The sequence below is a fragment of the Triticum aestivum genome, chromosome 5B, assembly GCF_018294505.1.
Source record: "Triticum aestivum cultivar Chinese Spring chromosome 5B, IWGSC CS RefSeq v2.1, whole genome shotgun sequence".
Lineage (NCBI taxonomy): Eukaryota > Viridiplantae > Streptophyta > Magnoliopsida > Poales > Poaceae > Triticum > Triticum aestivum.
The window spans coordinates 582,522,741-582,533,984 of record NC_057807.1 but is presented as its reverse complement, the minus strand read 5'-3'; the positions used below and the strand labels follow the sequence as shown (position 1 = coordinate 582,533,984).

Sequence of the window (11,244 nt, the reverse complement as noted above, 5' to 3'; positions counted from 1 at the left end):
AGTACTCGCCTAAGTATCTGAAAATCCTACCGAGTGGAGAGCAAACCTCCCACTCGGAGGCTTAGCTGCAGCCCAGTACCCGCCTAAGTACCCAAAAATCCTATCGAGTGGAGAGCAGACCTCCCACCCGGGGGCTTAGCTGCAGTCCAGTACTCGCCTAAGTATCTGAAAATCCTACCGAGTGGAGAGCAGACCTCCCACTCGGGGGCTTAGCTGCAGTCCAGTACTCGCCTAAGTATCTGAAAATCCCACCGAGTGGAGAGCAATCCTCCCACTCGGGGGCTTAGCTGCAGTCCAGTACTCGCCTAAGTACTTAATCCATTCCGCTCTGCAAGGACGATGAGGTGCAGGTCGACTGCTACCTTCTCCCTCTGAGCTACGCCACAAATACAATGTGCGTTCCATCATGATTTGCAAGGACGCAGGTCGACTGTAATCTGTGCTCTACCCCTGCCTGCAAGAGCGGTGAAGTGCAGGTCGATTGGACTTTCCACCTCAGAGTCGCGTCTCAAGCATTAAAGTATATTCCGAGTGAAGAACAAAGTTCACTCAATGGCAAATCCAAGCATATTCAACGATAAGCAAAGTTCAGATAATGGATTCAAGAGTACTCAGGCTTCAAGCCTGTAAAAGTTATTGTTTACGAAACCACTCGGCATACCGAGGCAAATTTAAGGTGAGGCTTAAAAGTTTTTCTTACTCCTCGGGTGGAGGACTAGAGGGCGCGACAAACTGGTCCAGGTCGATTCCATCAGCAATCCGAGTGGCAGCAGCAATGAAGGTCTCCATGAAAGATTGGAAGTCATGCTTCTTGGTATTGGCCACCCTGATGGACGCCAGCTTGTCCTCTTGAGCATCCTTGCAGTGAACATGTACCAGGGACAGAGCAACATCAGCACACACCTGGTGGAAGACTTCTTCCATTCCTGCACTCGACCTCGAACGTCATTCAGTCGAGTCATTAAAGACTCTAGGTCATTTTGAAGCGTCTCTCTTGGCCAGAGTGTCGTGTCGATCCGCGACACCGCAACTTTCAGTCGAGCGAGGTAGTCCACCACACCAGCAACACGAGACTCCAGTCGGAACACGTTCATAGCAGCCTCGTCCTTCACAGGAGAGTTAATGGGGTCCAAGTTTGTCTCCAGTCGACTGGTCTCCTCCTCAAAGTTTTGGCAGAATTCTGTAAGCACAGTTTGAAGTTAAGCCAACAGTTCTACGATGAGTCGATGATAACGAGTCAGTCGGATAAAAGGGATTACCTTCAAGCATGAGGAATAACTTCTTTGCGAGCCCTTCCAGATAAGCCTCCAGATCGTTTTTCTTCCCCATCAGTTTGCTAGCCTTGTCACTCAGAGCTATCTTGTCATTCTTCAGACGGCTGACCTCCTTGTTGGCCGCGTCGAGAGAAGCTTTCAGATTGGTATTCTCCTCTTCAAGTTTACCGACTAAAGCCGGCTTTTCTTCTGCGAGCTTCTTCTTGTCCGAAGCCGCTTTCTGCGCCTCGGCGAGGTCAATGTCCTTCTTCTTCAGAGCCTCCTTCAGTTTATCTGCAAAGTGACAATGAAATCAGAATCAGGAATGGACAAAAGATAAATGCAGTCGTCGAGATTCTCACCAAACATACCTTTTGCTTCCTCCTTCGCCTTCGTGAAGTTCTCCTGGACAAGCTTCAAGTCAAGTTCAAGCTGGATATGTTTGTTCTCCAATTCAGTATAGCGAGCCACAAGCTCGCAAGATTTCTGCGAAAGGTCAGTCGACAGACATCAAAGATAGGTCACTTCCGAGTGACTAAGAGAAAAATCGTAGCATTTCTAAGACTACAACCGAATCAAAATATTCAACAGTAGTCTCGGGGACTACACCCAGTGGGTGCACTCAGCGTGCCCCCACTGGTTCTACCGACTCGGTTCGATCAGTCGACCAAAGAGACAAAAAGGTTATGATCCTAAACCATAGCTAACTGCCAGCAGTCAGCCACAGTTTCATCAAAAAAAAGAGATGTTCTTCAGACCTTAGTCGACTGCCAGCAGTCAACCATGGTCTCGGGGACTACACCCAGTGGGTGCACTCAGCGTGCCCCCACTGGTTCCAAGATTCCATTCGACCAAACCGAGTGGAGAAGTTAGAGTGAACAAATTCAAAGTATAAAGACTACAGTTGACTGCCAACAGTCCACCATAGTCTTGGGGACTACACCCAGTGGGTGCACTCAGCGTGCCCCCACCAATCTAAAAATTCAATCGACACACCCAGTGGGTGTACATATACAAAGATCTTCAAAAAGAAGAGTTTTCAGGTACCATATCCTAACAGAACAAGCGGTGACCAACTAACCTGGACGTTGCTCTGAAGAGCTGAGCTTGCATCATAAGCTGCTTGGCTGGCGTCCCGGATCGCCTTCACTTGCTCCATCATGACCCCGCCTGGCGTATAGCCTCCTTAGCAGCACCCGCTTGGTCCTCTGGGACATGCTGTGTGGCGAAAAGGGAAGGTGGATAAGCAGTCGACGATGAAGGTCGAACACTCGTCAGCGGCACAGCAAAGGACACAGAAGTCCGAGTGACGTTGCCTCCCTCCTGAACCAGCGTCTCAGGTGCTGACGTAGCTTGAGAAGTTTTGACAGCAGGCGCCTTTTTATTCCTCCTCGGCCTCAGCAGCGCCTCATCATCATCATCAGGGAGATCAGTGACATGAGGTGGGGCTACAGGAAAGATTCAAAGTTAAAGATGAAGACCCAATCGACCAAAAGCGAAACTATAGAGATCATACCAAGGTTGGAGGTGGCAGCATCTTTCATTTCTTGGTCCTTGTTCCTGGCTGAGGTCTCGGAGGTAGCAGCACTGTAGATTTCAGAAATCAGTCGGTTTGCCAATGAGCCGACCAAGAGTTTATCCATGCCAAACAAGAAAACACAAGTTCTGTTATTACCCGGAAATAGTGGGAATTACCATCCTCATCTTCGGTAGGGCCTTCGTCGGCTTTGATGACGTCGCTCGGGCTTGCTTCGGCGCTTTCTCAGTCGGCGCCGGAGAGGTCGTCCGAGGGCGTTTCGTCGACTGCCCAACAGGCACAGTCGCTTTGCCACGCTCGACTGCGGGGTCATGGGCGAGCTTGGATCGCCTTTCAATGCAGGGAGGGTCGACTTCCTCCTCCTCCTCTTCACCAGAGTCGTCGTCTTCTTCATCCTCCTCATCATCAGATTGCCACTCCTCCTGACTTTCACCTCCGCTCCCCTCCTCCTCCTCGATCTGTTCTTGCGCCCCGTTGGGCATCGAATACATCTCGGTAGTGACCTGGAAGACAACAAACAAGACAAAAGTCAGTCGACCGATGTTAAGCAAACAGGATGGAGAAAGCAGGATCACGGTTAAAGATACAAGATTGGACCTTTTCTACTTCATATGACTGGTCGAGTGGAGGAATCCTCCTAGCTCCTCGAGGGTTATCCTTGCTCCCTGTGATGGCAGTCATCCACCTCTCCAGCGTGGCATCCTCGACCTCCTCCGGGTGGATCCGAGTGGTGTCTTCAGTACGAGAATACATCCACATCGGATGGTCTCGATATTGAAGCGGCTGGATGCGTCGTCGGAGGAAGACCTCCAAGAGATCCATGCCGGTCACCCCGTCACGGATAAGCTGGAGTACACGCTCGACCAGCACCTTAACCCGCGCCTTCTCCTCCGGGACCACCTTCAAAGAGGACGGCTTGCTCACTCGGTCCATGGAAAAAGGAGGGAGTCCAGTCGACTGCTCTGGCATCAGCTGGTCTTGGCAGTAGAACCAGGTTGACTGCCACCCTCTGACCGACTCGGGAAGGACCATGGCTGGAAAGGCACTTTTTCCCCTCATTTGAACCCCAAGAACCCCACACATCTGAATCACTTGGGTTTCCTCGTCACTCGGATTGGCCTTTTTCACCGTCTGGGAGCGACAGGTGAAAATGTGTTTGAAAAGGCCCTAATGAGGCCGGCAACCCAAGAAATTCTCACACAAGGACACGAAATCAGCGAGATACACAATGGAGTTGGGTGTGAAGTGGTGGAGTTGTGGCCCAAAGAAGTTCAGAAATCCCCGAAAGAAAGGGTGGGGTGGCAAAGAAAACCTGCGGTCAACATGGGTGGCCAAGAGGACACACTCACCCTCCTGAGGCTGCGGCTGCCACTCCTTCCCCAGGAGCCGCGCTGATCCATGGGGGATCAGCCCTTCATTGGCCAGGTCGTCGAGATCCTTCTGATGGATCATCGAGCGGATCCAGTCGCCCTGGATCCAGCCCTGCGGCAGGCCGGCCCTTGACGAGGATCCACCCCGACTGGTCGCCCTTCCCTTCGCCTTCGCCGTCGCCTTCTTCGCCCGCTCCAAAGCCGCCGTCTTCTCCTTCACCATCGTCGCCGGAGAAGCACACATGAAGCAGCGGCGCTGGGATGGAGGCGAGCGCGGCAGAAGAGTCTGAGGAAGAGGGAGAGGGAAATGAGGGCGCACTGTTCAAAAAACCCCATCCGACGCCTTATATGGGGTTGCTTCCAAGTGACTGACCTGTAGGCCCGGACGATCCTGTCAAATCCCGCAACAGTCGCACGCGTGATACGTCACGAAAAAGGTGGCGCGGAGATCGAGGCATTCCTGCCTTATCCCATCCGAGTATCGCGGCCTCCTCCGCCTCGCGCGCTTCCCAAAATTCGGATCCCGCTAAATCCGCGAACTACAGAGCAACTTGTCAGACGAGAGATTTCCTCCGCTCTGTCGTTCGGAGGTCGCCAAATACAGAAAAGTCACTCGACGGATACAAAGAATGGATCAAGGCGACTGAAAAAGAAGTTGGTGCCGTCACCAAAGTTCATTGATCCAGAACAAGACATACTCATAGCTCGAAAAATGAGTTGGAAGAGTTCTCAACTCCTTCCCCACTCAAACCTCGATCCATTCGGGGGCTAATGATGAAGGCATGTACCTAGGGTAGGGTCATGGGCCTGTCCAAGACACCCTCCCCCAAGGACATCTCTAGAAGAAACTACCTTTCAATCGACCTGGAAGGATTTCACTCGACGGACTCGAAGACACTCGACCATAAAGCCACTCACTCGACCACCAGGAGATCTAAAGTCACTCTGCACGCAATGGTCTGTCATTAAGTAGTCTTTATGGTCATCATAGCACTTTATGTATAGCGTTACCAGTAACGCCAAATCTTAATGAACCTTAAACCCTGCATAACTGAGGGCCGGAGGGGTCTGGCGGACTCTATATAAGCTGCATAACTGAGGGCCGGAGGGGTCTGGCGGACTCTATATAAGCCACCCCCCTCCTCGGTATAAAGGGTTCGCACCCCTGTAACTCATACGCATATAATTCAGTCGACCGCCTCCGGGCTCCGAGACGTAGGGCTATTACTTCCTCCGAGAAGGGTCTGAACTCGTAAACATCTTGCGTATACAACTACTCCATAGCTAGGATCTTGCCTCTCCATTTCACTCTCCTATTCTACTGTCAGACTTAGAACCATGACACCTGGTTCTGGGCACGCTGGTGCAGTGCTTCCATTGGGACAGGGTTGGTGACGCTGAGGTTGACATGGGTGAACAAGGTGGGCTGACGCTCCCCAAGGCGGTGCCGCTGCAGGCGATGTGCCGACCGCGGGCAGCCATGGCCGATGTCCTGCGGGGGCTGTGACCGCTGGGGAGACGCGCGTCGTGGACGTAAATTGTACCGCGCATGGATTTACCGAGCCTTCCTCTGACAAGCTTTAGTTCTTGCTTTCCACACGCTGAGATTGTTCGTGTACGTGCTATTTTTTAAAATATATTAATATGACGAATATATCAATTACATCAAGTCTCATAAGATGTCACAAAGGCATCCAACATGCACACAACCCGAAAATGACAAAAAAGAAAGGAGAAAAAGAACAAAGGCCTTACAACAGTGATCAGCGCAGCACACAAAACACCACCAAAGGCAACACTCGAAGATCATAAAAGGTCTTCAAAGCGACGGTTTCGAGAAGAAAACAATGCACAAGTGCCATCGTCGCCCGATCCAAAATCATAGATTTTCACAATGGAGAAATACCGCGCTCTCAAAACAATACCTTCAGGAAGTCAATTGCTAAACACAACCAATGAAGGCCAAAATTTAAGTTTTCACCCTGAAAGTCATGACTAGGCACTCGAGGAGAACCACCAAAAATGAAATCCTCCAGTGCTGCCAACCCCACTTGTCACTGCTGCTTCTGAAAGTTATGAAACACCTGGCTGACTCCATCACCTCCAAGGCCCCCTCCGCCTTACTGATCCTCTGATCTCAGCCATCATGACTTTCTCCGCTGCTGTCTGTGTCATGGAAATCGAGATACCGACATGTTTCATGGTGTTAATAATCAGTAGAGCTTCGCGCTGCGCCCTCATGAAACCGCGTAGGCTGATATGGACACACACGACCGAATTCTATCTGAACCAGATATCCTTGGGCAAGATCTCTGGTAGTAGTTGCAGAACACGTCGATGGCCAGATCGAGGAGGAGTGATCATGCAGATCGTTGCCATGATGCGATAAGAGCACAAGACTGCCACCACACCACTGCTTCCACCCACGCCCACGCCATCGCCGCCACGGCAGAGGACACCAGCCCGCGCCGTCCGCAGCCCAAGCACCACCACCGACGGATCCACAGCAAGCCGCTAGATCCATGGTTGTCAGCCCCAGCAGCGCCCCGACCAACCACGGAGTAGGGAGGAGGGGAAGGCGCTGACACCCTGCCTGTGAGGCACGACCACCGCACAGGAGGCCAGATCCGCACAGATCCGATCCCCCAGGGACGAGCAGCAGCCAGTGCCGCGTGAGCTAGCACCAGCGACCCCAAGCCGACAAGTCGCAGGTCGCCGATGCCTGAAATGCGAGAGGCGTGACGCCACTCCGGTCCGATCAGAACCGCCCTCCGCCCGACGCCACGCTGCCAGGAGTTCCCCTTCTCGTGGAAGACGCCGCCCACCGTAGAAGGGGCCCGCCATCGCCTGCTCCACATGAGCTTTGCCCGCGGGAGGCGCCGGTGACGGCGAGGAGGAGGCCGGAGATCAAGGCGATGCTATTGCTGCCAGAGTCGCCCCTGGGAAGGGAGCGACATGAGGGCCTTTTCAGTCAGTGTACGTCTCATATTAATCCAATCTAATGGTTGATGTAGAGGGCATTTTAGTCAATCTCATCCAGTTCAAAATTTTCGATTAATATGTGGTCTCGTTGTCTTCCTCCCTTTCATCATTGCCCACTACACCAATCATGTCCACCTTCCCCTCCCGTATCATCGTCTTGCTCCGATGCTTCCCAGTCACTCGCGTCCACCGTGGATAGTCACTCTTCCCAAGTATAGCCGCAGACGCTGGCCCCGCCTTCACTTGCTCGTCACTGTATCATCTTTGCATGCTCTCAGGCCAATGTGACAGTGGAACCGTCACGAAAGTGGCCTTGCCAGCTCGGGAATGGGCAAAGCTAATCACTGACGGCTCTTTCTCTCAGGGAATCAATCAGATGTAAGAATGGTTCTCCGAGATGATTCCAGGGCGATCATGTCGTCAATAGGTTTCTTGCAGAGAGGAGATACGTGCATGTATGGAAGGAATCTCACTTGCATTGCAATGGCGTGAAGTTTTTTTTTAGGCTTGCAATGGTGTGAAGGGTTTTTTTAAGGCTTGCAATGGTGTGAAGTGTCAGCGATCATTGAGGTAGATGCCTTGGAGGTGGTGAAGAAGGCCCATAATGGTGACCATGATAGGTCTATCTATTCCTCTTTAATGCTTGAGATCAACTCACTAATGGCTCTTGTCAAACTTGTATTATCATGTTAGCCATAGTCAGAATATAGTTAGTAATTCTTTAGTAAATTATGCCCGTATGGAGGGTAGAAAAATTGTTTGGCTAAGATATGGTCCTCCCATCTTCATTGGATGTAGTGGATTCGAATATTTTGTTGATTGGTAATGTATGAATATTTTCGTTCGATCGGGAATGGTTCTATTTTTCCTTTCATGATGACAAATATGATGTTCTGGTTTGATTTTGAATGCGTGGATATTTTGTATTCCCTCCATTCCCAAATATTTGTCTTTCTAGGCATTTCAAATGGACACAACGTACGGATGTATGTAGACATATTTTAGAGTGTAGATTCACTCATTTTGCTTCGTATGTGGTCATTTGTTGAAATTTTTAGAAAGACAAATATTTGGGAACGGAGTGAGTAGGATGTAGTAGTTTTTTCCATGATGACTATTATGATTATTTTTGTTTGATTATGATGAATGTATGAATATTTTTGGGATCAAGAATGGATCCAAATTTTCTATTTTGTTTGATTAGTAATAGATCAATTTTTTTGTGAACTCTGTGATGCTATATACTGGGAATTCTCACAAAAAGCAAAAAAATCTGGACATTAGTGTGGTTAAATTATAGATGCATTTACAGAGGTGGGGGAGATCGGGGGGAAAGGAATGCCAGAGAAACGCATAGTTCACAGTGAGGCTTAGAAGCTTTGAACCCAAGGTTCAAGAATATATTTACAAATCAAACATTTTACAGGACAACATAAAATTGATAAAATGGAGAAACGTATAACTAATGAGAAGTTACAATTCTCTTTTTTTAAACTGGTATCTGATATCACCATTTTCATGTGGTTTAACCAGAAAACGCTATGGCAATAAACTGCATTTGTTCAAAAAAAAAAGGTACACAATCTTCGACAAGGAGCAACAGCTAGCCGGCATAAAACTAGAAGTAGTTTACGCTTCAGGTAGAGTGTACCTATAAGGCGTGGCGCCCAATCCGAGCTCACTGTCCGGTTTCAACAACTGGTCGAGACTGTGCTCACGGGGATGGAGCCTGCTTTTCCACAGCGTCGCCGATGGCAGGAGGTGCGGCTGCTCCTTACCGTCGACCAGCAGGCGGTGGACCAAGTCTCGGTACGACATTGTCATCCACACGGCGCCAGCATTGGGGAATCGCTCCTGGAACTTCTGCCGCAACTCCAAGTAGTCGATGAAGCCCTGGCTGATCCAGTCATTCTCGTTCACGTACAGATTCGGCACCCACGGTTCAAGCTTGCTGAACAGCTCTTCCATGTGGTCCCGTCGGGATTCGGAGAAATGTCCCACAGCGACCTTCAAGACGAAACTCGTGAAGTGCAGGTCCCACTTGGCCACCTCCGTCGCGTTCAGCAAGTTGAGTAGTGGTGTCAACGACACCTGCGGCGGATTGAAGAGGAAGGTCGGCAGGTTGAGCCCCTGCACCATCATGTCCCGCCCCACTTCCAGCGCCAGCGAACCGCCGAGAGAGTGCCCGGCGAGCCAAACGTCAAGGCAGCGCTTCGGGTCTGGGGTTTGGCCAACCATAAGTTCCTCGACCGCTCCTCGAGCTAGCTTGTAGCGCGTGCGGTCGTTCATTGTGTTGGCCACTATATTGGCGTCAAGCCAGAAGTCTTTCGCCGGCACCTTCCTATCGGGGTGCTTGCGAATTGCATGGTGCCCCTGAAGGCGACGACATACCGTGGAGCGCACCGGTGCCGGCGCGCGCCGGGCTCTGGGCTGGGCACGTACTCGAAGATGGCACCGTAGATGGTGTCGGAGATGGCACCGTAGTTGGTGCCGAAGATGGCACCGTAGATGTTGTCGGCGATGGTGTTGAAGATGGTGTCGGAGATGGTGTCGGAGATGGAGAAGGATATCTGCTCTCTGAGTTCCTTCTCTAGGCGGAAGCCAAAGCTTTCCCACCACGCCGGCGCGAGCTTCTCCGTCCTGTTCATCGCTGCTCTCTCCTTCTCGTGGACGTAAACGCCTTTGACGAGGCAGGTGGCGATGTGGCGGCGGTGTTCCTCGTTGTCCATGTGACATTGATAGAGAAGTCAGCTTATGCAATGCTATAACTGGTGCGGCTGCAGACACATGTACGTGATTCGGTGTGGTACCCTGTACTGCTACGGAGGTGAGGGAGCAGTATATAATCATCAACCTCAACCGTTGATTTCAGCCCATCAGCGGTCGGTCTGTTCGTTATACTTGGAAGAAGAAAAGGCGATCGGCGAACTCGCTGTTGCATCCCTATATACCGGCGTGCTCCGGCCACCACCCTCCCCCCGCGCGCTTGACCTAGACCGGGCGTGTGTCAACCTCGCTGCCGCCTCGCTGCACATCCAGCCGCATCTCCCGCCGGGGCACACATCGCTCTCACACAGTCACACCACGGCCGCGTGCTGGTCAGTACAGGCCGCTCCCCGGAAAAAAAGAGAGACTACTGACCGCAATCTATCCCACCTCCTCTGTCTTGGTACGATGGCGGATTGGTGGTTCATCACTCAACTCAGAGTACTAGTCTTATTGTTTTTGATTTCTTCCTGGTCGATTGGGATGCTGTGTTTTGGTTGATTTATGCATTCCGTCGATTCATAGCTTCGGAAATAGGCACTACACATCTAATTTCCCTAGTCGCGGGCTGCTACGGGGCGGTACGGCCGAAGAAGAGGAGCACGTTCTGGAGTGCATGGCCGTTAGCATGGCCGAGGAAAGGGACGAGGGCTCGCAGAAGAAGACGATATGCGGCGGCGGCCGCCCGCAGAGGAGGCGTGAAATATGGAGGCGACCACGTGGCCGCAGTAATCCGAACTAACGGGCGCGTGCCGGCGTGCGTGCAGCCATGCGGGAGATGTGAAGACTGAAGACGAAGGGTTGGCTTGGTTGATCGGGAGGCAGTCTGATTTCTGTCTCCCTAAATTACACTCACGAGACGTGTACTGGTGCGAAGTTTTTTCTTTTTCGATCCCGTTTATTTTTTGGTCGTGGCCGGAATATCCGATTTTCGGAAAATCTCTGAAATTTTGGATTTGTTCATCGGAAATATTCAAACGACTTTTGAATTCAAAATTACAAAAGTGTTAAAATACAGTTTTTTCAACATGTTGTTCACGAACTAGTTTCTATCCCACGCTGTCGACGCTCACACAGGTCGTGGGATCGAACTCTTGGCCAGTAATCTTTTTGTCCTTTTAGCTGCAAAACGGCCACCGGCTCAGATAAAATAGTAGTGTATATTATCGTCTGTTCTCTGCTAAGGTTAGCGTATGTATGTTTTTTTTTTTTGCGGGTTAGCGTATGTATGTTTACCCGCAAAAAAAAGGTTAGCATATGTATGTTATATGATCATTTGCACAGTTCAAATTCAATTTTTTTTCAAACAAATTGTTCGGTGTCTACTTTTCTCGGT

General features: G+C 50.8%; 1 pseudogene; it reads left to right on the top strand.

The window, feature by feature from the left end:
• LOC123117012 (cytochrome P450 81Q32-like) overlaps window positions 1–5,667 on the top strand; it is a 19,878-nt pseudogene extending 14,211 nt beyond the window's left edge.
• Window positions 5,668–11,244: the final 5,577 nt, after the last annotated feature.